At 42.2% G+C, this 27,426-nt stretch overlaps 2 protein-coding genes across 2 annotated transcripts in view; one reads left to right on the top strand and one right to left on the bottom strand.

Moving 5' to 3' along the window:
• The window catches only part of TMEM266 (transmembrane protein 266), a 102,211-nt gene extending 88,514 nt beyond the window's left edge, over positions 1-13,697 (bottom strand). Inside the window, exon 1 of the mRNA XM_031440760.2 lies at positions 13,631-13,697. The gene's annotated coding sequence lies outside the window, so the exon portion shown is untranslated. The remainder of the gene's footprint in view (positions 1-13,630) is intronic.
• Positions 13,698-13,884: 187 nt separating this feature from the next.
• NRG4 (neuregulin 4) overlaps positions 13,885-27,426 on the top strand; it is a 68,103-nt gene continuing 54,561 nt past the window's right edge. Inside the window, exons 1-2 of the mRNA XM_064480674.1 lie at positions 13,885-14,000; positions 21,720-21,811. The gene's annotated coding sequence lies outside the window, so the exon portion shown is untranslated. The remainder of the gene's footprint in view (positions 14,001-21,719; positions 21,812-27,426) is intronic.

Here is a 27,426-nt window from a genome sequence, read left to right as displayed (position 1 = left end):
TTTCCTACCCCCTTAATCACAGCACTTCCGTTACACAGGCCTCCTTGCTGTCCTCAGCAAGTTATTAAACTGAACATATAATACCTAAAATATAAGATATAATATAAAGAGAAAATTTGTGACATCAATAACACAAAGTGTGTGTGGGGGGTGAGGAGCTGTGAAAAAGTTTTTGTATTTAATGGGTACAGAGTTCCAGTTTTGCAAGATGAAGGGTTCTGTGATGGCTGCACAACAACGTGAATGTACTTAATGTCACTGATCTGTACACTTAAAAATAGTTAAGATGGTAAATTTTATGTTATGTGTATTTCACCATAATTAAAAATAATAAAAAAGAAAAAATCATTAGTATATGTATATATGCATAGCAAGTCTGAAAAGGGGATGATAATTATCTATAGGTAGTAGGATTATATATGATTTTCTTGTTGCAAGAAAAATATTTTTAATTGACATATAATTTATGTGTAATTTTTCTATATTACATATAGTAAAAATACATAAAGAGCTATGTATTTAACTTACTTCTAGTATGGTGATGGTATTTAACTACGTACAAACTCTGGAAATAAATGTGTCCTTAGCAATGGGCCCCAAACCTCCCATTGAGTGTCATCAATTTCAATGGACTCATCTCCACAGGAACCAGACAAGAGGTCCTTAATCTAAATATGGGAGCACTTAGGTTTTCAAATACAGGCTCAGGTGAAAATGTGGATGCTACCTGCCTGACACAGGCCAATCATGCTACACATGCATAAGCTGCTGCAAAAACTCTGAATATCTCTGCAACGTGTCCTTTGATAATGTGGTATCTTTTGACACAGACCAAGCTACAGAGCTGCCTATAGTGTGTAATTAAGGGTTTCAGATGTACTAAGGTTTTCCTCCTGCCAAATGCCATTCATCTATGCTTGACTCTTCCAACAAACAGAACCGAAGTACAACTTGTAAAGCAAGCTCACTGTGTGAATTATTTTGTCCTGCTGTTTTAAGTCACTGCACGGTTCAGAGGAAGAGAGACATTATTCTGGGTCACATAAACCACAAAGCACAATCCCATCACTTGAAGGGAGGATGCCAAGACCCAGAAGAGTGAAGTGACTTGTCCAGAGTTACCCTCCCAGTACGTGGAATAGCTGTGGCTGGACTCCAGAAATCCTAATGCCTGAGTCCGATGCTTCTTTGCAAAAGTTGGAATGTTATCTTTGGAAAAGGAGAGTAACGGCCTGAATGTGGTTACACTAGAAATCGCTTTATTTCTTCCCAACCTTTGTCTTCAAACCGACTCCCTAGCTTTCTGGTTACTCACACTTTCGAAAACCACCGCATTTCAGCAATTAAGGCTAATTTTCAGCTGTTTAAAAAACTCATCTGGTTCAAATTAAGTCTTCCATCTCACATCCAGCTCAAAGCTCCTCCCCTCCTCCTGGTTCAGAAAGACCCACAGCTCCAGGGCTCGCAGTGGGGAAGGGGGAGGAATCTGCTTTCCCTCCTCCTCCCCTTCGTCCTGCTCGGACTTCCCAGGATTAGCCGTGTGCAGGGGGTGGGCGAGTCAGCAAGGACTGAAGTAAAGGGGTTAAAGTCTTTGCACCTGCTTGTTTGTAGATCTCCCTTGGCTGACAGCATTCTCTGGGTTGGTGTCCCAATGCTGAGCATTTCGCGGGGTGCATCTCAAGACACTGGAAGGGGCCTCGTGGGAATCTCCACAGGATCAGAGTCAGGGGCACCAAGCAGAGGGTGTTTTGGGATCCTCTCCCTGCAGGCCGCGGGAGAAGTGGGGACAGACCACTGCACTCTCCCTCACACTCCGCCCAGTAAATCAACTCCCCTAGAATGTCGAGTCTGCTTTTCACACAGGTGACAGATGGGTGATGGTGGCCTGACAAGTTCTACCAGCTTTGTGTAAATCTTGATGGGCTGTGCCTAGCTGGTCCTCTTTAGAAGGTGGGGACACTCACCACCTCGTATCTTCATCAAAAATCCCATTCAACATTCTCTTATAGGAGCCCCCAGTGTTGTTTACAAGGATGGTGGAGAGGGGTAGTTTTTACTTTTGGAAATGAAGACACTATACAAAGAGGAAGCAGCTGCTGGGAAGATCCTGGGATAGAAAGGCAATGAGCCACGGACTGCTGGGAAAAGGATGGGGTGCCTCCAAAGACAAATCCCCTCACCCTATGGGATATCAAGGATTTTGAGAAGACCCTGAGGGGAGCTGCTTCCCTGGGACCAACCAGATTGGGTGCATCAGGATAAGACAAAATCCTGCCTCTGCCTTTCACCCACTCAGTGGCACGGGCTGAGCCCTTTCCTCCTTCTGGGCCCCAGGTTTCCCACCTATAAAGAGGGAGATGGCGAATATCTGTCCTTCCTGGCTGCACAGCATTGAAGTACCCTCTCTAGTTGGAGGAATTCCAAGATGGGTGATGGGTATTCCCCCTTTCCCCATCATGGAAGCCCCAAAGGCCATATAGCCTCACTCCCTACCCCTCCCATATAGCTAGCTACAGCTTAGAAACGTGACCCAGGCTCAGTCAAGAGCTTTGAGACAATAATTAATAAGAATGCAAAAGTCTAGCTGTGGTGGGAGGGGCGTCCAGGAGTATGGCAGTGGATGCTGACTGGCAGTGACCAGCCCGGAACAGTACAGGAGTGCCCAGTGCCCAGGGTTCTCTAGCTGTGCCCGGCCACCTTGCTTATTTTTCTGAGCCTTGGTCTCTGGCCACCTATGATTCTGCAAAATGCCATATTCTGTCATAGTGACTTTAACTTGGCTCACCAGTCCTGTTCAATCCTTTTCTCCCTTGTCTCCCTCTACACTGGAGGCTAGAAAGCAAAATACTTGAATTCCCAGATGCCACTGCATTAAGAAGTGGTCACGTGATACAGTCCTGATGAATAAACTAAAGGAATAAGCCCTTCCCCAATTTGAAGGCAAAATCTGGAGAGGAAAAGGCTTTCACACTTCACCTTTGTCTTTCTTCCTGCCTGGAACACAGATGAAATGCCTGGAGGTGAGGCAACTGCCCAAGATCATGAGGAACAAAATGGTAAATAGAACCTTAGCCTCTGACGCCATCTCTGAGCAGCAAGACAGGCCCGCCCGGACTACCACCTTTAGACTCATTACCCAATAAAAATAAGTTATTTACCTATTTGAGCCACTGTTTTTCAGACTTTCTGTTACTTTTAGATAAGTATATTCCTTCATGATATATTTTCAATTAACACAATAAAAGTTGAGAATGGCATTTACATTTGTAAAATATTTTGTAGTTTATAAACTATTCTGTGGTTTACCAGCAGGAGCTATGACTGGTACCACGAGCTCTCCTCCAGCTGATATTCTGTCCTTGGAAGAGGGACATTCCTCTTACTGGGCAAACTTCCATCACCCACAGCTTTTACAGCTCAACACAAGAGCAGGCATCTTGCTCTCAGCTGCACTTTGTAAGGGCATGCCACTGGACCAGGTGCCCCGTCTCCTCCGGCCTTCTCATTCTCTGATTCGTTCCCTAAAGGCAAGGGCCAACCCTCCTACCTGAGACCTCCCAGCCTGATCCTTCTTCACTGGGGTACCTACTTGACTAGATGGTCATTACAACTTTCAGAGTCAGACAGATTGCTGCTACCTGGGCGAAATCTGAGTTGGGTATGATATTTGCATTTGTCAAATATTTTGTAGTTTAGAAACTTACACTGTCTTTTTTGGCACCCTCTCACTGACCCTCACAACAATGCTGAGGTAAACAGGGCAAGTATAAGGGCTGTGATAAGCCACAGGGTCTGGAGATAATGAATCAAAGTGCAAAAGCGCAACACGACCCGAGGCGGAGGAGCGGGGGGGGGGCGGGCGGGGGGGGGGGGGAGAGTGGACTTTGGACTAGGAGTCGGGAAACCTAGGTTCTGTGTTCCAGTTCTAACACTAACTAGTAGCGTGACCTTGGGGAAGTCATTTACCTCTCTGGGTCCAGTTTCCTCATCTGCACAACAAGGATGCTGGACTTACTGGTCAGCTTAAGCTGCCACAACAAAATACCATAGCCTGCAAGGCTTAAACAATAAACTTATTTTCTCAGCGAGAGGAAGGGGCGGGGGAAGGAGGGAGGGAGAGAAATCTCTCTTCCTTTTCTTTTAAGGACACAGGGGTATCGGATTATGGCCCCATCCTTATGACCTCACTTAATCTTAATTACCTCCTTAAAGACCCTATCTCCAGATGCAATCACACTGGGGGTTAGGGCTTCAACATGTGTACTTTGGGGGGACACAATTCAGTCTGCAGCACTGGATGTGACATTTGGAGTTCCTTCCACCTGTCAGCATGAGTCTGGAACATTAAAGATGCTCACAACTATCTGTGGAACAAGCATTTCTACCTGGCCTCCATGATTCAAGAAACTGCGCAAGGTTTATTTCTTGACTAGGGTGGTGAGCATCCTTGGGGGTCTTCTGAGTATGCTTTCCCTTTGCAAAGGCAATTAACACACCAAAGGGGATTAACACTGGCCACAAAGCAAGTTTCTCCTAAGGTTGGACCCTCAATGCTTTTCAGAAAGCAGTGTATTTAACCATTACTTTCAATCCTTGGGTGTGGCATGCAAAGCATGCTGCTGCATTTAGAAAAAACACAATGGTGACTGTCAATTGGAGGTGGGGTTTAAATCATGAGTATACAGTTAAAATTTTCTAACAGCCAGGAAGATTACTGATCAACTGTGGCCCGCCCTCCCCTCTCCCCCGGAAGCACCTGAATTTGCTGTTTTCCAGGGGCTCTGTGGTCAGAAGCAGCCTCTGGTGGGGAGAGCCAGCCTGCCCTAGGTCAAGTATAATTCCTTCCAACGGTAATCAGCTAAGATTTCTTCAGGAAGTATTAATGATTTTTAGTTTAATATACTTACTGCCAAAGGCCTAAAAGTATTTTGAGCATTTAAATACAATTCCAACAGAAATATTCCAAGGATGACTGAAACAACCCTAGAATGTGTAGTTGCAACCAGACCTGAGACCTTTAGGACTAAGATGGTATCAATTTCTGTAACTCCTTTGTTTTATTCTTATTTATGATACAATCTATACCTGCTTATAGACACTAGATATTCTCTCTCTCTGTTAATTTCAAACCTAAATTTACCTTTCATGGCTATTAAAATCCTCATCTTCACTTGACACCAACTGTCCAAATTCTGGTATTCTACAAAAGATACTGAGTTTTGTTTTTTTTTTCCCCTTAAAGGGGGCACTGGGAATTGAACCGGGAACCTTGTGCACACCAAGCATGCGCTCTACCACTGAGCTATGCCCCCCACCCTGATGCTGAGTTTTCCTGTTTGATCTTACAGAGCAGTGGTGCTCAGCTGGGGCTGCTTTTATACCCTGGGGGGCATTTGGCAATGTGTGGAGTTATTTGTGGTTATCACAACTGGGGGAGGGTGGTGGTGCAACTGGCATCCAGTGGGTAGAGGCCAGGGGTGTGGCTAAACACCCTACAGTGCACAGCACAGCCCTCACAACAAGGAGCTATCTGGCCCCAAACATCAGTAGTGCTGAGGTTGAAAACCCTGCTATACAATCTCAAGATGCACAGAACACGGTCCTTAAGGCCCCCCAGGTTAGCGAGGGGAGGTTGTTCTACTGGGAGCACAACTCTGTGACTCTGCAGGACCTCAGACACAGAGCAGAAACTGACGGAATATTTGTCCTGCCAACACAGAATGTCCGTCATGGGATTAATCTTTTTTTTTTTTTTTTTAATTAAGTGGGCAGCCCCTCCTGTGATCTTCATTCAACCTCAGTGTCCTCTTCACCCAGGTAGTAAGGGGAAAGAAAGCAGGACCCCTGGTCACAGGAGCAGGACTGCGACAAGGTCTGAAGATTTGCTACTTACAGCCTCAGAGCTCATTTTACTTGGGAGGGGTGGCATGAGGACCGAAAAAAAGCTCCAAACTCTTCATAAAATCCTAACAGCTTCATGGGTTGGTAGGATTTCACACTCCCTTTAAAAAGCATTAAATTACTCCCTGTGCTCCCATTATTTTAATGATTTCTATATATCCCTCCTCATTCCAAAAAGGTTGAGGTGGTTACCTTGCTGAGTGGTGCTGACTCAATTTTCTGGTGTAAGGCTTACCTGGGCTTTTGGACCGATCAATAGGAGCTTCAGTTTAGGAGGAAAAAGGATTTGGCAGGACCAAGAAAAACTAGAATGTTTCGGCAGTTCAATGATATGAGTTAAATTCCTACTGTGTGTAAGGCCGAGTGCTAAATGCTGGGGTGTACATTTTTTAAAAGCATAAATCACAGCTGGTGTCCTTAAGTAATTTATAACCTGCCTGAGAGAGATAGGCTCAGTGCCCAAGGGAGGATGTCTTTCATTACAAGATGGTCTGCGCTCAGAGCCTCCGGGCAGGCACGGCCCTCTGCACTCTGCCCCTCCTCTGCTCGGGGAAGGAGGCGCAGAGCACAGGCTCGGAGGTGGGCCCACATTGTAAAGGGGCAGGTGCAGCAAGCAAATCAGCCAGGCACTAAAGTGACAGCTTTATCCCGCAGCTACAAGAGAGTCCCCGAAGGCATCCAAACAGGAAGCTATAGTGATAAAAGGTGACACTTCCTGCACATCTACTGTTTGCTAGGCACACACATTTCATCCTTTTCCCGACAGCCCTATGACATGGCTACCGTTCTTCTTCCCATTTTACTGATGAGGAAACAGAGGCACCAGGTTGTTAAATAATTCATGCAAGTCACGCAGTTAGCAAGTGCCAGAGCCAGGAGTCACCCCCTTGGCAGAGCCCACACGCTGAACCACTTCTCCAGGCTGCTTCTTGACAGAACAGGGAGGAGGAGGGCAGAGGAAAGAAAAGACACCTTAGGAAGAAGCTGCCAGCAGAGAGCACTTCAAGGCGTAGAAGTCAAGAGGGTCAGATGCTGCTGAGCCATCAGGAACGAAATCTGAGAAACGGCCATTGGACTTGTGGTTAGGCAATCACGGGTGACCTTTAAGAGCTCTGTCTCAGTAGAAGGGTGGGGACAGGGGTTCCGGGTAGGACAAGAAGTGGGGAGTGATAGCGGATAGCGTCCCAGGTAGAAACTGACAACGAAAGGACCGGGGGAGACAGGAGAGAATTTTCCAGGCTTTTCTTTTGAGACTGTGCCCCAAACAATGGAACATTCTCTTCATTTGAGTATGCATCAGCCTGTTCTTTTGTTTCAAAGGGCAGGACCAAAACATTTTAGTAGTTATGACGAAAGTATTAGCAAGTATCCTAGAAATTTTTAAAAAAAACACTGCATCAAATTCAGGTAAAATGCAAAGATTAACTATTTGAAGGGAAACTGTTACGGGAGAAAGGTTACTTGACCTTACACATGACTGGACATGATGGCCAGTCTGTAACTGCGGTGGGAGGCTGTGAGGGAATCATGGATGAAATAACTCGCTTTGGACTTGTTCCGAGCCGAGACAGTGGCAGAAAGCACTGCACGCGTTACGGTTTGAGACATTCCAGTGAATGGCTGCCTGATCGCAGCCTGGACTTCCAAAAACCTGGACTGCGAAGGGCAGAAATACTTATTAAAATTCTTTGTTTTGGAGGGGAGGGTGGAGCTCAGTGGTTAGAGTACATGCTTAGCATGCACGAGGTCCTGGGTTCAATCCCCCGTATCTCCATTAAAATAACTAATTAAATAAATGAACCAAATTACACCCCCCTAAAAATTCTTTGTTTTAGTGAGCTGTGGGAACTCGAGCTATCAGCCCCTGTCCTAGCTACTGAGTAGTTTCCATTACAAATCAAAAGCAGTTTTAGAAAGGCTGCATTTTTTGGAGGGAAATTCTCTCTTGGCAGATAACTCAGACTGCCTAGGGCAGCAATTAAAGACTAGGAGGAGGAGGGGAGGAGGAGGAGGCTTCCCTGTGGCTGACCAGCCGTTTCACTGAGACTTCATCCCACAACCATCACCTCCCTCCAGCGGCCCGGTGTACTCAATGCTAAAGTGTTCTGAGGTTGTATTAGTGCCCCAAATACCCATCATTTTGCTGCAGCTCAAGAACTACTGCAAACAATAAATGAATGAAAGGTAACCTGGAGTCTGGGACTGCTTAGGTCAAAAGAATCTCAGGCTCTGATGCTGTTGGTGCGTGCTTTCTGCAAACACGCAGACACACGGGATAAGTGCTTTGGCAATCAGCATTCACACCCTGGCTTAAACAGGGAAGACACCAACAGGTATTTAATCTTTTTTTTTTTTTTTAATGCAACATTGTGATGCTGGCAGTGCAGTGATTAACCTGCCTGTGTGAGGATCCACAGATTCCTTTTCCTTTCTAGTGACTCAGGCCACAGGAAAGTTAGTAGAATCTGGAGCATCCTTCTTTAGAAGTCTTCAAAAACATTATGCACTCCACACACGGGGGAAGCCACACAGGTCTCCTCTCCATTCCAGGCCACCTCCCCAGGTACCTTTGGCTGCTCTGTCATACACCCCAGCCCTCAGGAGACCTTTTCATCTTTTACAAGGGCTGACTCTGCCTGGGAGGTTCCTCTCTCACCAACACTGACTTAAGGGTAAGACAAGATCTCTCCCAATTCTTCTCCACTCTCCTTGCTGTTCCCCCCAAAACACACATAGAGCCTTTGCACTCGAGAGCCTTCACTGCATTTGAGAGAGTTCACTACGGGGAACTGCAAGGGCTACAAAAAACAAGAAGCGTGGGAGGCTGGAAAGATTCAAGGATGCCACGGTGACTTGTCAGTTCTTTTCCACAGCACCAGGGTTAGGGGAGTGAACAGAACAGACAAAATCCCTGTGCTCTGGAGCATTTATTCCCTGGAGCATTTATTCCCTGGAGCAGATTTATGTAGTGTGTTAGGAGGGTCTATGAATAAAAGCAAAGCCAAGAGGAGAGATAGGAACATCTGTGGGATGGTGTGGAGTTTTAAAGGAGTGGTCAGATTTTAAGCAAAGCCAAAAGGAGGTGAAGGAGCAAACCACACAGGAATCTAGGGGAAGGTTGGTCCAGGAGACGGAACCACTAGCGCTAAGGCCCTGAGGCAGGGGAACAGCAAGAAGGCCTGTGTGGATGGGCAGAGGCAGAGTAGGATGGGAGGCCGGAGAACGATGGGGCAGAGCACTCTCCTGTATCTGCAATCTGCAATCAGAGCGGAAAAAAGGGAAAAGCTCAGAATTTGAGCCACACTGTCCTGGGCCTGAATCCCCGCTCTGCTCTTTACATCATGTACCTTGGGCACCTTTGTCCTTATCTAGAAACAGCTGACCACAAAGGGTCTTTGCAAAGGGTTAAAGGAGGTACAGAATGTGAAATTACCCATCCCAGGACACAGCTCATGCCAGGTTCCTACCCACCACACATTCGTTCCCTTCCTCTACCCACGGTTACATCTCTCATCTAACTCCCCTGTGGCTGAATAAAAGGTGCCTGGAAGTATGCCATTCAAGAGCCTTTGACAGGCCCAAGGTATATCACCAAGTGCAAGAAAAGAAACTGCAAAACAGCATGCATCTATGTACAGTATTGTTGGCAAACAGTAACATTTTAACATCCACATTCAAAAATCTGGAGGAATCTATACCAAACTATTAACGGTAGTCATCACTAAGGGGTAAGACGACCGAAGATTCTAACCATAGACCTTCTACCTTCTATATTTATGTAATGGTCAAACATTTTACAATGAATACAGATTTGCAAGTAGAAATCAGCACACAGACTAGTGCTGGTGCAGGAGAAGGGATTTCCTGGCCCTTTCCTCTAACAGTACTCAGTAGCCTCCAACCAACCTTGCACCCAAGGCCCGTTGGTGGGATCTCACTTCAGGAACCCTTACATCTCCTATGTGGGGAAACTGATGGCATATAGGTCCGAGGGGAGCTCTAAGGTTCTCACAGGAGACCTGGACCACAGGAGAGGGTCCTATGGTGGGTTTGCCTGGCCAGCATTTGTGAACTCTGACTGGTTCAGTTTGCAAAGGGGATGGATTAACTTGTAGGTTGTGAATTGCTTTCTAAATAAAATTAAACCCTTGCTATAGCTTCCAACAAGGAGAGAAAAAGAAGACTGGTGAAAATCAAGTATTTCAGAATAAGCTGATTGTGAACTTCCTTGTAATTCAAGATTGTTGACACTGAAAAAAGTCTCATTTTAGGGAATACTAAATAAGATACCATAAGAAAACAAAACATTTCACAACTCAGTAGCCTACAAGGAAAGACAAATATGCCAGTTCCCAGTGTCTTACTCAACAATGTGTTAAAACGTGCATTACAATCGGTCACTGCGATGCATGCTAGTTACAGAGCTTGGGAAAAGTTTAGTTGCTTCCCCACCTCAAAAAAAGAAAGAAAGGATGGGAGGAAAGAAGGAAGGAAGGAAAAAAAAGTCCTTGGTGAGGGGAATAAAAGAAAAAAAAAAGCTTAAGCATCCACAGTTGTCCATATGGCCTTTCCCACTTTAAATGTATATTTCAAGAAAACAAACTCATAGTCAGAAACATTTTAACATTCCTCAAATTGACCACTGCACCAAGAAAGGGTGCTCAGCTCTGCAGTAAATAAAGTCCTGCTTGAATAGAAGAGAGTAGACTACCACCTCTTGGACGCTTTTTAATTACGAGATTTCTGGCTGAAGAAGACAGTAGTGCTCCCCATAGGAAAACCCATTTGCTTCCCAGAAAGAATCAAGCAACACCTCTCTTTGCTTTCTGCTTTTTCCCAGTAGCCTCAGGACTCATCTTGAGTTTATCTGATCATAGACTGGAAATCCCCAGGGCAGAAAGACTCCATCTCAGCATTTCCATAAGCTCTGGGGATGCGCTCTTCCAAAACCAAGTGATTTTCGTGAGGCAAAATGGCCATTCAAACTGCCTTACTGTCAACAAAATACAGTATAATGAAAAAAGTAACATCACGGTGTTCTAAAACCAATCACATTGCCCAAGGAAGAAAACAGAACTTAATAGAATTTAATTTCCAACCTAGTATTATTCATCAATTTATAGGTAAAGCTGTAACTTTCATGGGATATACTTCTGAAATAATTCCTTATATTTACCATACTATTCTTACCACCATGTCAAATATGTGATCTGAATATAAAAGTTGGTAGCCCTACTAGGTGAATTTCCCATTGACGTAACTACAGCAATGTCTAAGTCTGTAAGAACTTTTAGGGATAATGTGTAGCAAAATCCAATACCTGCATTATAATAACACACTTACAAAAAAAAAGATTAAATATACATCCCTAGTTGAATGTACAGATTTCAAGACTTCCAATCAAATAGCTGCTACAATCACAGAGAGACTGGATTATGGTCCACAGCTTGTACGGATTCCTTCACCCAGTTAAGCCACTCATGCACAAGTGTGATAGGCAGTGATGCTCTTGTGACAGGCAGTGAGACCAGAAGATAGCATGCAGGGTGGCAAGAAGATTGAAGCGGGATGTGATAATGAAAAACGGGAGTGATTCATTCTACCTGATGCAGATACATTTCATAGATTTAAACCTGAAGGGAAGCAACTTTTTGACTTTAACTGCTTGCTTGGGAGAGTTCAACAGAAGCATGTCTAGAACCCCATTTTTATAGGCTCAGTGCCACCTTAAAAAATTCCACATGAACGCACTCTGAAACAACAGTTTCTCTTACTGGAAAGCCACAAAGGTGGACGTGAAATCTATGAAATTGAAAATTGGATCCAAGCCTGTGTGCTCATGCAGAAGCTTTGATTTGATTTTTTTTTTATTGAAGTATAGTTGATTTACCATGTTGTGTTAGTTTCTGGTGTACAGCATAGTGATTCAGTTTTTTATATATATATATTATATATAATATATATATTCTTTTTCACATTCTTTTCCATTACGGTTTATTACAGGATATTGAATATAGTTCCCTGTGCTATACAGTAGAACCTTGTTGTTTATCTATTTTATATACAGTAGTTTGTATCTGCTAATCCCAAGCGCCTAATTTATCCCTCCCTCACCCCCTTTCCCCTTTGGTGACCAGAAGTTTGTTTTCTATGCCGGAATCTGTTTCTGTTTCATAAATAAGTTCATTTGTGTCATATTTTAGGTTCCAAGTACAAGCTTTGATCTTAATGAAAATGTAGGTGGAGCAGCAGCACCAGGGTTAAAGGCGACTCCCACACCCCCACCCAGCCCCCAGCAATCAGATGCACTAGAGTTTGCATCCTTATCCTGTGCCCAACTGTGTGACCTTGGGCAAGTTAGCTAACCGTTCTAAGTCTTAGCCTCTTCATCTTCAACACGGAGATAACAGGTTTGTTATGAGGATGAAATGAGATCATGCACCAAGAGCTTGTAGCTCAGTACCTGGTACATATGAGCGTTTAAGAAATGTGTCCTTCTGATTAGATGTGGTGCTCTGACTACTGTAGAAGTGATTACAGCTCTGCTGCCATACCCCAACACCTTGTGATAACCGTTTTCATTCTATGCTTCTAGCTTTTACTATTTTTTTCACCATATTATTTCGGGGTTGAGGGGTTGGGGGAGAAAGGTAATCAGTTACATAAACCCACTTTTCGGACTGTTGCTTGAAGCAAGGTGAAAAGCTGGGGAAAGAGGTAACATATACACTGAAGAGAAATTCACTCTTCAGGGTGTGATGTTACAAGTGTATGGAATTTAAACAAATCATGTAATTTCAACCTATAACATATGGGGCATCAAATCACAGGTAGGTTTTATTTTAGAAGAGACAAAAACCAAGCAATATTAAAGGATACAGAAGGAATCAATATGGGCCTATTGCTATCTCAGCATTAGTGACTGAAACAGGGATTGGTGGGCTAGATTACGGGGGATTTCATGGGGTCTAACTGCCAACAGGTGGCAAGCTTTAGTCATCTTCAGATGCAAAACCTTAATGAGTTTGAGTATGCAAGTCTCAGTTCAAGGCCTCCTGTCAGCAATCAAGGGAAACAATTTTCTGGGTTTAAGCCTCCCTGGCAAGTTAGCAACCAGGGAACTGTCTGCCGTAGCTTGCACCTGTCTCTAGAACGGGATTCTGGCCTGACGGTGAAACCCTACCATCCTTCCCTGACAGTCCATCCTGCCGCTGTGGCGCCTCCAGACAAATGGGGGAAGCCCACTAGGAAGTGGTCACGACCAACCAAGCCACAAATCCCCAGGCTGTGGGATTTCCACCTCAATACCACGCCTGAAAACCGAAAATAAGCGCCCGCTCGTTATACTGCAATGGGATTCCCCCTAGCAGCAATTCCCCCCCCCACCCCCCGCTTGCATGTTTTATTAATAAATGCAAGATGGCACACGGAGGCAAAGAATGGGAGGTAAGGCATCTGCAGCTGGACCCGAACCAGGGCAGTTTGCAAAAATAAATAAGAAGCATGTGACAAGAAGCAGGTTCCCCAGGCTGGAGCTGAAGCCCCGGGCTGCCCCAGGCACACTCGCCTTGTTCCCCCAGCCGGCAGGGATGAAGGTCAGTGGTAAGATCCCAGCCCTCCCGGGCACGTACCCTGCAAATCCTGACCGGCTCCCACCCGGGCCCCGGCCGCAGGACCGGGCAGGGAGGCAAGGGAAGCCCCAGCCACGGCCGGCTGCGAGGACACATACCTGCTGCCCGGGCTGGGGATTCGCTCCGCTCTGCAGCGGCGCTGGCCGCGGCTCGCGCTCCCGGGGCTCCCCTCTCCGCCCCCCCGCCCCCTCGCGGCCCCGCCGCTCCCTGGACTCCTCCGCCCGCCGCGCTCAAGGGCGCGCGCGCGCGGCCACGTGCCGGCGGCTCACCCGGGCCCGCGCCTGCGCCCTCGCCTCCCGCCCTGCGCGCGCGCGCGCGCGCCCCGGCGTCTGCGGAGCGGCCGGGCGGCTGTCTAGGAAACCGCGGCCTCAGCGGGCCGGGCTGGCGGCAGGAGCCGGGCAGGGGGCGGGGGCTGGGGACTCCGCCGGCGCCAGGGCCAGAACGGAGCGCGCCCGCTTCGTGGCGTGGGTGAGGGGGTCGCGGGGCAGGTTGGGGGGCCTGCGCGTGCGCGTGTGAAGAGAGGAGGGGGTCGCGGCTGGAAGGTCTGAGGTGGAGGCCGGCGGGGCGCGGAAGCAACAAGTGCGGAGGTCGAGGACCCTCCCCGGGAGGTGGGGGTGGGGGGTGGGGTTCGTACAACCGAGAATAGAAACCTGTGGCTTTGGTGCAGCGCTCTGCAGTTTCCAAAGCTCTTTGCCGGTCGTTCGTTACATCTATCCGCACGAGGCGCCTGTAATAGAGCGAACGGCGGGCATTGCCCTTTGCTGTTTAAGGCCACGGAGGGGAAAACATTTCTTTCTGGCCGAGGTCGTATCAGAATCAGAGACCCCTGACCCTCAGGCCACTGTCGCGGAGAAAAATACCTGTCAGGACCTTCATTGGTTAGCCTTAACTCAGGACTCTTGTAGGACACTGTTTCTCAGCCTTTTTTTCTTTGCATCATGGCCCTCTTAAAAAAAGCCTTTTCAAATGTTCACAATCGCCCCCCTCCATGAAATTGTAATATCATTCATATTAATGTATAGCTGCTTATGTACCGTACGTGTATCTGTGCTTTATACATTAAAAGAGCCAGATTTCGCCCCTTGGAGATAACGTAGACCCCCGTGGAGCATGCTTGCTTTAGGACCTTGGCCCTTGGTTAGCGGGTGAGGGCAGGGGATGCACCTATAAATACTCTGTCGGTTAAAGTCCTCGCATCCATAGGCATAACTCTTTCTAATGTATGCAGGTGTGAGCAAAGGAATACAGTTACTTAAGCAGCTCCTGGATTCGAAGTAGCTTTTGTCATTTGTAGTCTCAATTCATGCTAAAGATCTAGCCATTTTCCAATAGGGTCCTGGCATTTTGTTACAATACTTGAAAAGATTGGAAACCCTCTTTTCTAGAGCACTAAGTTCCAGGGCGGGCTTTGGCACTGCAGGCAGCCTTGATTTCCGGTTCTCATACTTCTAAAGTGGGTTTGTTTGTTTGTTTGTTTGTTTGTTGTTTGGTTATGCCTATTTGGTCTCCCAGAAATGTCTTAGTCATTCTTCCCTCTTCCTCCTCCCACCTCAGCTTTTCTAGGTAAAAGATGGAAATTATGAGTTTGAAAAACTTCAAAACTCAGGTCACAGAATTGCCCCAGGGGCTTGGATCATACTTTTCATAGACACAGGGATGTCTAGGTAGGGAATGAGTATCTAAGTTTGGCAAGCTGGGAAATAAGTAAAATTCCTTCTTCAGGTCCTTTTTCATCTTTCAGTGTTTCTTACCCAACTTGAATGGATTTTCAGAGGAACAGAAAACCCTTGGAGGTGATGATTGTAAAAGCTACCTGGGCTGCTGGAGGATTTTTCTTCTATGTTTAGCGTGGACTGGAAAAGAGAAAGGATGAATTGAAAACAAGATGGATGGGCTGGGGGTATAGTCTTCTGACAGGTGGTGGCAACATTTCAATTACACTTGAAAAAGTGTTTAAGAAAAAAAAAAACACCTTGTCATAGCAAGTTGTTATACACCCCATTTCCCTTCGCTTCGCACAACTCTAAAGATTTGATTAAAACCATTAAAAAGCATCCAGTTACAGTGCTAATTAAAAGGGTAGGGCAAGTATTTTGAAACCAGTAGACAGAAAAATTGGAATACCACTTTGGTTTATCTGGAATCTTAGTAGTCTAATACAGTTTTTGGATTCAGCTGCAATACTACTTTCAAGGGAGCTTTTTCTTCTACTACAATGGCTGTGTATAAAGACCCTTTAGAGAGAGAAAACTGTGGAAATTACATGTTACTGTCTTCTACCTGTGTCTTCTGCAATCCGAGTGTATGGAAAATGTAGCTGCAACCATTTTACGTGGTAGTGTGAAGTCCGAAATCCCCAAACATGTGTAATTTATCAGCTCTATGCTGCTCCCTGGTGTCCTGCTTCACAGCACATGCCTAAATACAGTCTTCCCCTTCTGATACATTCTTTAGGGTATTGAAAACCTAAATCATAGGTGTAGATAAGACGCTTTCTCAAATTTTTCCTGCTGTTTTCATGTACCCTGAGTCCTAATTCCAGAGGAGGATTAGCCATGAGGCTGATCAATTTGGAGGAGCTGTGAAGATCTCTGGCAAGCCTTTTTAGCTTGTGCTTTAATGTGTCTCTAAGAGTCTCTTGGGGATACTTGCTGACCATCAAATTCTGGAGCCTCACCTCAAACCCATTAAAACCTAATCTACAGGAGAGTGGCCCGTGATTTTTAACTGCCCCAGGTGACTCTTATCAATGGCAAGGCTGGGGACGACTAGAGCTATATATAGAACAGGTGTGGCTTCAGTAGCCTGTAGGGTCTAGTGAGAGGGAATTTTGTGAGTGAAGGAGCCGCACAGCAAAAGGAAAATAGGACCTATAAAGCAGGAGTAGAAGAAAGTAACTGGTTTAAAGGCCTTTGTGTCACTTTCTTGCCAGATAGATCTGCTTCTAATGTGGCTGTAATTGGTACTCTGCCCCATGCTAAAATGCCTTTCAAGGTAAGTCAGATTTTCTTTTAGTTAAAAGGACTGTCTTTTCAAGAGTATCAGAATCATGAGATCAGAAAATTTGTGCATGTATGCAGCTGCAAGATTATGAGAGGGCAGATTGCAGGTTATGTTTATCCTGTGAATGTCTGAAAGAGATCACTACCAGAGTTAAAATGTATTCTCTTGAAGGTAGCTGCTTGAAGAAGTACAACGTAGGAATCTGATGCCACACGATTTGTGAAATTTAAATAATAGCAAGGGATTTTAAGTTGTTAAGGTTTATGTAAATGTTAATGTTTTAAAACCTCTTCTAATTGTTGATCTGTAATGCAGCCTCGCTTATTTGGAATACACAGGGCTAAAGCCAGTGTGAGTAGGTGAAAAGCTTGAAAAATGGAATGTATGTGACTTTGTGTGATATTTAAAAATTAATATATAATAACTGCTAACAAAATAGCTTTTAAAAATCCTGCTAAGATGACTTTAATAGATAAATATGATTGACTTGTAATTAACAAAATTCATGTACGTACAGTCTGTGTGGATAAAACAGCACAGTGCCGTGCACTGAATAGGCCCTCAATTAACACTCTTTTCAAAACGGTTTTCTCATAAGTAGGATAAACAAGCTTAATGTAGCAAGTCCATCTTCAAGGATAGTACCTCAGTGACAGACTTGACCTTGAGCAGTGGCACACCAGGAGTAGGGCAATGCTTGGGTGCAGGCAGCAAAAACTCATTGTCTGTAGAGGATCTAAACTATGATAAACCCACTGTCTGTCTGATTTTTATTACCAGCAGTTTTTATGTACCAGAAATTCTAAACAATGTCGGTGATAAAATATTCCTTCCTGAAAATTTCTTACAGCTCTAGGTTCTAAACAATTTCTGTAGTTACTGAAAAGTTTTAGCAGTATATACGTAAGCTTCAAATTAGCACATTTTAATTATTCCTTTAATAAATACAATGTTCTATATAGAAATTAACTCAGAATTCTCAATTATAGTTAGTCTTCAATAAAGATGGACTCAGCTTTATGGATATTTTTCCAAATAAATTCATAAAAATTCAGGGTAATTCAAGGCTTCAGGTACAATTCATGTTACAACCCCTTTGGTCCATATCCCTGCATTTAAATAGCAGATTCATAATAAGCAGCAGTTGCACAGTGACCGTAAGGATGAAGAAACAGAACTGACTACTTCACTGTCGTTATTCTGTGCGACCACTTAGCGTTTTCCCTTGCACATTACATTTAAGAGTGAGATGAAATGCAAACTGTAATATTTTTGACTTGTAGGTACACATTATAGTTAATATATGAAATTATTCTTTTGAATAATTCAAGGAATATCTGTAACTTTGAGATTTATTCTTTGAAGATTGTTAGTGTTTGCTTCAAAACTAAAGAAGGAATCAAGAGAATAGGAGGTGTTCTTATTTAGTACTTCCACAGAACAATATGGAGATTTAAATTTTTCCTTTTTTCAAAAACATTAATTCCATTGAATTTTTCTTTTTCTTTTCTTTTTTTTTTTTTTTTTACTATAATATTTGTTTTATATTGGCTTGTAAGTGGAGTTGAGTAAAAGAATTTTCACTGTCTCCTTCATGGCTATTATTTGTTTCATTTCATGATCATCACTGAAAATAATTTTGTCACATAAAGGAGGATGTGTTAAAAAACGATCCCTCTGGGTGTCATATTCTGTGTATAGCACGGATCATGAAATGAATGATATTCTAAGTAGGCTTTGTTTTTAATATTTGGAACTTCATATGTACTTCATAAGAAACCATTTCTTTGGCACTGCTTATCTGCCAAAATGAAATATCAGTGATTGTGTATATATTTTAAAACATAAAAATTATCTAACATTCCAATTCTAATATAATTAGGCTATTTTGAAACCTAGCAAGTACATGCCCACGTGTTTATTGATAGATGCATACTGACATTTATTAAATGCTTACAATGTGTCAAACATCATTCTGTGTGCTTTATATTAATTTTTTCATAACAATCCTGTTGGGAAGTTATAGTTATTACTTCATTTTATGGATGAGAAAACTGAGGCACAGTGGGATTAAGTAAACTGCTCAGAATCACCCAGCTAGTAGGTGGAGAAGCCAAGATTCAAACCTGGACTGCCTGATTCAGAGACCTCAGGTTCAACCCTAGTGTCTCACTGCCTCACATATCTATACACAAAGTTGTGCCTCAGTAAGTTTGAGGAATCATTATATAGTGGGAAAAGCATTCTGGATCCCAGGGTTCCACCTCCAGTTCATTCTGTAACTTTGAAAAAGGCAATTAAATGAATGTCTCTGATTTGTAGAGGGCTCAACTGAGTCCATCTAGAAATTTTCTAAGTTTCTAGAAATTCTCTTAAGTTTCTAAATCTAAATTTTTATGATTGTATGAATATTTTTATGTAGAGATGAAAATTTGATTTTTCACTCATCTAACAGACTAAAACTGAATCAGAAATATAACTAGCATGATTGAATTTGAAGGTAGATTAATTGTAGTTGCAAAATTATGCTACTATTAAACCTTTCATGTTTGTTATTTGTGTGACTACAGAAAGACCATAAACTTTTAAATTGAAATATAGTTGATTTACAATATTGTGTTAGTTTCAGGTGTACAGCATAGTAATTTGGGGTTTTTTTTTTTTGCAGATTATGTTCTATTATAAGTTACTATAAAATATTGATATAATTCCCTGTGCTATATAATAAGTTCTTGTTGCTTATCTATTTTATGTATAGTAGCTTGTATCTGTTAATCTCATACTCCTAATTTATCCCTTCCCTTCTCCCTCTTTCCTTTGGTAACCATAATTTTGTTTTCTATGACTATGAATCTGTTTCTGTTTTGTATATGGATTCATTTGTATTATTTTTAGATTCCACATCTAAGTGGTGTCATGTAGTACTTGTCTTTCTCTGACTTTTTTCACTGAGCGTAATATACTCTAGGTCCATCCACATTGCTGCAAATGGCAATATTTCATTCTTTTTAATGGCTGAGTAATATTCCGTTGCGTGTGTGTGTTTGTGTGTGTGTGTGTGTATAGCCAGTTGTCTGTTGATGGGCACTATAGTTACTTCCATGTCTTATCTATTGTATATATTGCTGCTCTTAACATTGGGGTGCATGTGTCTTTTTGGATTAGAGTTTTTGTTTTTTTCCAGATGTATACCTCGTAGTGGAATTGCTGGATCGTATGGTAGATCTATTTTTAGTTTTTTTTTTTTTAAAGAAACCTCCATACTGTCCTCCATAGTGGCTGCACCAATTTAAATTGCCACCAGCAGTGTAGGGGTTCTCTTTTCTCTACTCCTTCTCTAGCATTCATTCTTTGTAGACTTTTTGATGGTAGCCATTCTGACCCATGTGAGGTGATACCTCATTGTGGCTTTGACTTGATTTCTGTAATAATTAGTGATGTTGAGCATCTTTTCATATGCCTGTTGGCTATCTGTATGTCTTCTTTGGAAAAATGTCTTTTTAGGTCTTCTGCACATTTTTTGATTGGGTTTGATTTTTTATATTGAGATGAATGAGCTATTTGTGTATTTTGGCTGTTAAGCCCTCATTGGTTGCATTGTTTGCAAATATTTTCTCATTCTGTAGGTTATCTTTTCATTTTATTTATGGTTTCCTTTGCTGTGCAAAAGCTTTTACATTTGATTAGGCCTATTTGTTTATTTTCACTTTTATTTCTTTTGCCTTGGGAGAATGATCTAAGAATATATTGCTACAATTTATGTCAAAGTTTTCACCTGTGTTCTCTTCCAGGAGTTTTATGGTGTCATGTCTTACATTTAGGTCTTTAAACCATTTTGAGTCTTTTTTTGGTGGAGGGGGAAGGTAATTATTTAGTTTTTTTGATGGAGGTACTGGGGATTGAACCCGGAATCTTGTGTATGCTAAGCATGTGTTCTACCACTGCACTGTACCCTCCCCTTAAGTTTATTTTTGTATATGGTGTGAGGGAATGTTCTGATTTCATCGTTTTACGTGTAGCTGTCCAGCTTTCCCAACACTAGTTGAAGAGACTATCTTTTCTCCATTGTATTTTCTTGCCTTCTTTGTCATGGAAGGCTTAGGTGTGTGGGTTCATTTTTGGGCTCTCTATTCTGTTCTGTTGATCTATGTGTCTGTTTTTGTGACAGTACCATGCTGTATTGATTACTGTAGCTTTGGAGTATATTCTGAAGTCTGGAAGGGCTACACCTCTAGCTTTGTTCTTTTTTCTCAGGATTGCTCTGGCAATTCTGAGACTTTTGTGGTTCCATAGGATTTTTAGGATTATTTGTTCTAGTTCTGTGAAAAATGTTATGGGTATTTTGATAGTGATTGCATTAAATCTGTAGATTGCCTTGGGTAGTGTGGTCATTTCAGCAGTATTAATTCGTCTAGTCCAAGAGTGTGGAATATCTTTCTGTTTCTTTTAATTATCTTCATTTTATTTTATTAGTGTTTCATAATTTTCAATGTATAGAAAAACCATAAACTTCTGAGGGACTGAACATGGATTCTGATAATTGGCTTGATATAAAAATTTGTATTAGTCATATATGCCACTTCTGTGTACTTAAGGTGTTCTGAGTCTCGATCTTCTTAGTGCCACATAAAGTAAAGCTTTTGGGGAATATGAACTTTTAAAGTGGAAGATAGATCATATTGTATACAGTTCCCCCCCCTTTCTCATGAAGGTTACTACCTCACTGAAATGACAATCCTTACTAACCTTCTATCCATAATATTGCATATAAATTTTTTTCTTAGTGGAGATATAACACAAAAAGTAACTTTCATAGAAAAAGAAATGTAATTCCTTGCCATCTCTCAAAAGTCTTTGAAAGAGATTTTTTTCCATCCTACCCAATAATCTTTTAATAAAATTCTGTTTCCCTCTTAATCCAACTTCTAGTCTTGTATTTAGAAGTATTAACAATAAATAGTTTCCCTGGGGCTTAAATTAAAGGACAAGGAGGAGAAATTAAACATATTATAGTTTCTGCTGCTTATTATGAAATTCTCTGGGAGTATCACTAAGTGAAAAAAAAAAACTCATGAAATTTGTAAGCAGATTCTACTTTCCTTTTCTCTGTGTGCTACTAACATCATTACATAACGTATTTTTTGTTTTTATTTTTCCTTATGATGGCCGCAATTTCTATCACAGCAGAAGAAGTAGAGGCGAGCTATGAAGTGAGAGCCAGTTTCCTCTCCACTCTGCAATCTCGGAGAAAAAACTTTTGACCAAGGACAGATCAGGTAAGTGATTACTTGTTAATTCATTCTTTCTAATGTTTTGGGGGCATATGTGGGTGTATAATTTGCCAATCATAGCCACAGGTCAATGGTTTAATTCAACCAAGAGACAATAAGGATGGACTCTGCAATATGGAAAGTTATTTAACTTTTAATTTACAGAAGCTTGAGTCTCAATTCTAATGTTTGAGAGGCCTGTGTTGATAGAACCGTGTTCAATTATGTGTTAAGTATTCCTAAAAACATATTAAAAACAACAAAGTTGTAAGCTGATTAAGTTTAAGTCTGGTCTCTGTAATTAAAAAATAATATGGGTAGAATTAAAGAAGGTTAAGAAAGTTTTGGGGAACAGGAGTCTGAAAATAGTTCAAGCTGCTGAGTTTAGAAAAGTGAAGGCTAAGGGATGATAATGCTTTTCAAGTAGATGAGATGCTGACTCACTGAGGATTGTACCTGTCCGTTTCTCACCTCTGTACGGGAAAAGCAGCAGGAGAAATTTAGACTAGAAAAGCCAAAGATTTTGAAATTAACATTGTTTAAGATTAGAATGATTTACCGTGAGAAGCTGTAGAATCCTCTTTCTGGAAGGTCTTCCAAGTAGCCTGATCACCTGCCATGAATAGCTTATATATCTACCATAAGGCCTTCTAATCTTGTGTTGCTGTGGTTTATTTCATCAAACGTGTGGTTATTTATGTCTCAGGCAGTAGCTAACATAATATATTTCTAATGATATGATCTATAAACTAATAGAATTTTACTTTAGGAGCATTATGGAAAATTATAGTTATGTTTTGAGCACAGAAAGTCATGTGTTTTATTCAGTTTTTTCCATTGTCGACCATGTGGTCATCACTAACATGTTTAATTTTTCTGGTTCATATAATACTCTCCAAATACATATATGTTAATATCAACAGAGATTGAATTGTGGACTCTTTAATGAATCACCTCTACCAGGACTAGAGAGAAGGATGGGAGGATAAATTTAAAGATGAGTGTGTTCAAGTAGGATTGTTGAGGACGGCTCTCTAAAATGTGAGATAAGGTGGAGATTTCAAACAATGGAGAGGGAAGCCCAGAGTTACAATCTGAAAATGGCATTTGGAAGCAAGGAAGAGGCTGTTCCTTACTTCTTCCTATTGATTCAGAGAAACAGGAGACTGTAAGTATTAAGGAGGTTATATTGGAAAGGTACCTTGTGATCCAAGGAGAACCAGGTTTTATTAAGAGTGAACTACAGAGAAGTGGAAAATAAATTTAGGATAAAAAGACTTTGTCCTCAAAGAAATGAACTCTCTAGGGATGAGGGATAGGGTGAAGGGTGAAGAATTACAGAAGTTGCAGAATTCAGTGTGGAGTGAGTGTGGTTGGGGGATTTTGAGAGTGAAGATGTGCTGGGCAGAGGCAAAAGGGAAAATAGACTTGTGCTGATGGAGGTGAGTGAATAAAACAGATGAAAGAAGAGTTTGAGTATGAAGGAACAGTAGACACAGGTTAGAGGAAAATCGAGGCCATTAAGATAATATTTCTTTGTGAGCAAGGGGTTGTTAAAGATGAACAGTTATGTATACTGAGGAAGATGAGAGGGGATGGTAATTACAGCTCTGAGAAGGGCACACACATGTGAAAAATAACCAGGCTGATTGAGCCCTCATTTTAAGAAAAGTTTTCTGGGACAGTGTTCAGAGACTTAGTTCTGTTTGGATATTGATTCTAGCGTTCCTAGGCTCCAGAGATGTGGGAAACCTCTAGGAAGACCAGGGTCAACACCAAGAGGTCGGTGGCGTTGGGAAGCCCCATGATTTTTGTCTTCTTTGCATCTCTGTATAGAGCTGTAGCCTTTGTAGGGAACATGCATAATTTAAGACTACTCCTGGCAGCAAAGAATGAAGACTTTGCTCTTGCCATGTGGCAGTAGCTTAAAAGTTTATAAATCACTCACCAGCCAGCTTTGAAACTGTGATTCTTGATGAATTATTAATTGGGGGGAATTTTGTGTTGTTTCATCTTTTGCATATAAAGTGGATCTTTGTTATCAAATCATTTCACATTTGCGTAAAATGCAACTATATACCTTTAGGTTTCCCAGTGAAGAGTAATGATGATAGCTAACACTTGTTGAGTGCTTCTTATGTTCCAGGCACTTCCTATGTATAAATTCATTTTATATGCAGACAACCCTTTGAAGTAGGCACCACTGTTCTCTCTCCCTCTCCCTCAAGCATATATGGACAAGGAAACTGGGCACAAAGGTTTTTGCCCGGTTCTGTGCTAGAGTGTTCTAACTTGCAGCTAAGATTTGCACTCCAGCCTTCTGGCTCAGAGCCCATGCTCTCAACCCTTATACTACGTATCTTTTTTTTCATATGTAAAAATTATGTGTTGAAGGTTGCTTGGAAACTATTATACTTTGAATGGTTGGTGACTTGATTATATTTATAGGTGGCACAATTTACATCAAAGAAAGTGGCTCTTATGAGCTGCTACATTGAATGAAAATTGATTTATTACTTCTGTAAATGTTCTAAAGAAATTCCTGCCAACACGCTCAGTGATGTGGAGGGCTATTGCCTGGGGCAGGCCAGCTGCTGTTACTCAAAAGACCAGACTGGGTAGTATCATCTTAGTAAGTTTTCAGAAATTCCTCAAGGATTTCGTCAATAATAGCAGCTATTGGCATGCACTGTCAGCCCTTCATTTATAAATAACCTCCACCCCTGTGCCCTTCCACCAGGGGCGCAGCTGCCATAGAAACAGTTGTTAATAAACAAGGGTATTTTAGAGAATCTGTGGGTTCAGAATTGAAGGAAGGGAAAAGCAGAGTTGCTAAGGGGTGTTGGTCTCAGGGAGCAGACTCCTGAGTAGGATGGGTTTCCCTGAGTAGGAATCTCTTCACCTGAAGTATATTTCTTTAGCCCTGCCCGAGGGGCTTCCTCCCCACTTCTGTTATGCTGCTTGAAATTTCATCAAACAGAGATTGTTTTTCATTTTTCAAACATTCTCTTAAAACTGTGAATGTCTACGTGTGGCCGATATTCTCAGTGACCTCCCTAATACCCATTCCCTGTGGCTTACCTTCATTTTGTTAAGGGTGGCAGTGTGCCTGGCTTCAGCAAAACACCCTGACTAGTTGAAAGCAGTCACGACATTCCCATTTTCTTTTGCCAGTGATGGTGAAGGGAAGGCTGCTGAGTTCAGGGAGGGCTTTGCTTTCCTGCTAAAGAGAACAGAGGTGGCTGGTACTCTCCTCTTTCGCCTTTCTTTGTACCTTAAATGCAAACATGACGCCTGGAGATCCAGTAGCCGTCTTGCAACCATGAGATGGCAAGCAAGAGGGCAAAAAGGTGATTCCAGCAAGCTGAGGACCATGGAGGAGAAGGAGGATGGAAAGAGTCTGGAACATTGCTGAACAGCTCTTCCAAACTTGGACTGCCTTCCTCCAGACTTACTGTGGAGAAAAACAAGGAGAAGATGAACCTCCTCCTGCTGTTCGATGGCAGTCTGTGGAAACTGGGACTGTGGTGTTGGGAGAAATGAGAGGAAGAGCTGGGAATGTTGTGCCATGTTGGCTACTTGTGGCTTTTCAGTAGGATCCTGCGGAAGGGAGGGAGCTCCAATTAGTGCTCCTCGGCACGGAAGCGGAGAGTGTGGAGGAACGCAGCTTTGCCGTAGAGGAATTCTGCCTTTCGCTTGTGCTCTGAACTTACACACAGCCCCGTAATGTGGAGTTTTGTAGGGATTAAGGGGAGTACCTTCCTACCTAACACTACTGTTAGAATTGCCTCTCGTCTGTTAGCAGAGTTCAGAGGTCAGCACCTTAGAGAGGAGAATCTCCAGAAACAAGGACTGTTTCTAGAAACGTTTTTTGCCTCTGCTTACTCACACAAGTAATTGATCTGAAGCAGAGAGACCAGAAGCTTGATGTGTTTGAGGGGACTGTAGTACAAAGCTGGCGATTAGTTGTGACTGTTTTTGCCTTTCAAGCAGAGTCAGACCAATATAAGGTTGGCTGCAAAAACCTGTGAATCCCCTGGGAAGGACAGCCGCTTCAAAACCTACGTTAGATATGGCTGCAGAGGACAGTGACAAAGCAGATCCCTCTGAGACTGGAAGCAGGAGCTGCCAGATTGGCTAACCAAAGACTTTATTTCCCACCAGGGAATCTGTGATTTCTGTCCAGTAAGATGTGACATGGATTGTGATTCATTGACCACTGCATGCTTCCTGTTATCCTCTTTCCTTAGTGAAATTTTTATTAAGGTCACTGTTCTTTCCTTTACATCATTTTATATATATATATGGGAAGTGGCTTAGAGACAGCTTATTTCCTAGCCATATAAATGGTCAGATAAGAGTTGTCATATTTACACTTGATAGAGCAGATATAAAATCAACCAGAGATCCTGCCACATGCAGTAACTGGATGAGATGGTGGGGCTGTCTTCCATGAGGAGAGGATGAGTATGTTCTGTTTAGCACACGTGTGAAAAGCATGTATGTGCATATTGAGTTGAGGACTGGCACACACAGTTGGCCAGTCAATATTCATTTCTTAACTCTGCCATAAATTTAGAAAAGTTAAATATTTGACTTTCCAATTTTTTCTTACTATTACAGTAGCCATGTAATACAGTTTTAGCTCAAAAACCTGCTGGGGGACTTCATGGAAGACCTTCCCTTTTTCTGATGAAAGGGTAAGGCAGGGCTGGTGTTAACCTCTTTGTCTTGCTTTGACCTTATATGTGCTTCTTGGAGCTGCAATGACTATCTTGAAATCATTAGGCAGCAAACATGAATATAAAAAGTAAATACACTTGGGGTGGTGGAGCAAAAAAATTGAAGGTATTAATGGCATCATTGACTAGTAAAAGGTGAAAGATTCGTATGCTCTGAAGAGAAACCAGAGTATGGCACCGTTGATCAGTAAACCGAAGGACATTACCTGTTTTTATATAGTGTTTATTTAGATTTACCACCGTATTCACTGCTTTCTTTGCCCTTCATTCCTTTTTGCATCTTGATCTCCAGCTAGAATCACTTTCCTTTCTTGCATTCATTCTTTAATATTTTCCACTCATACTTTAATGCAGCTTTTTTAGTGGAACTTTTTTTATTTTTGGTTTATCCAAAAAGTGTTTCAATTTTAAAAAGTAAATCTGCTATGAATATTTGTGTACAAATCTTTGAATGGACACATATTTTCATTTCTTTTAGGTGGATTCCTAAGAGAAGGATTGCTGGATTTTATGATAAATACATATATAAATTTTAGGAAACTGCCACATTTTCCCAAAGTGGCTGAACCGTTTTACATTTCCACCAGTATTAGATGAGACTTCTAGTTTCGCTACGTCCTTGCCAATACTGTGTTGTCGGTATTTTTTATTATAGCCGTTCTAGTAGATATGTAGGATTATTTCATTGATGTTTTAATTTAAATTTCCCTAAGCTGAAAAAAATGGTTGCCCATTTTTAGGTTGGGTTACCTTTCTTTTGTTCCATTTGTAAGAGTTCTTTATATAGTCTAGACACAAGTCTCTTATCAGATACATGATTTGTAAATATTTTCTCCTATTCTGTGGCTTGCCTTTTCATTTTTTTAATGGATTATTTTA

The sequence above is a fragment of the Camelus dromedarius genome, chromosome 29 (assembly GCF_036321535.1).
Source record: "Camelus dromedarius isolate mCamDro1 chromosome 29, mCamDro1.pat, whole genome shotgun sequence".
Taxonomy (NCBI): Eukaryota; Metazoa; Chordata; class Mammalia; order Artiodactyla; family Camelidae; genus Camelus; species Camelus dromedarius.
Note: the sequence above shows the minus strand (reverse complement) of the source record. Positions and strands in the feature narration are given on the sequence as shown.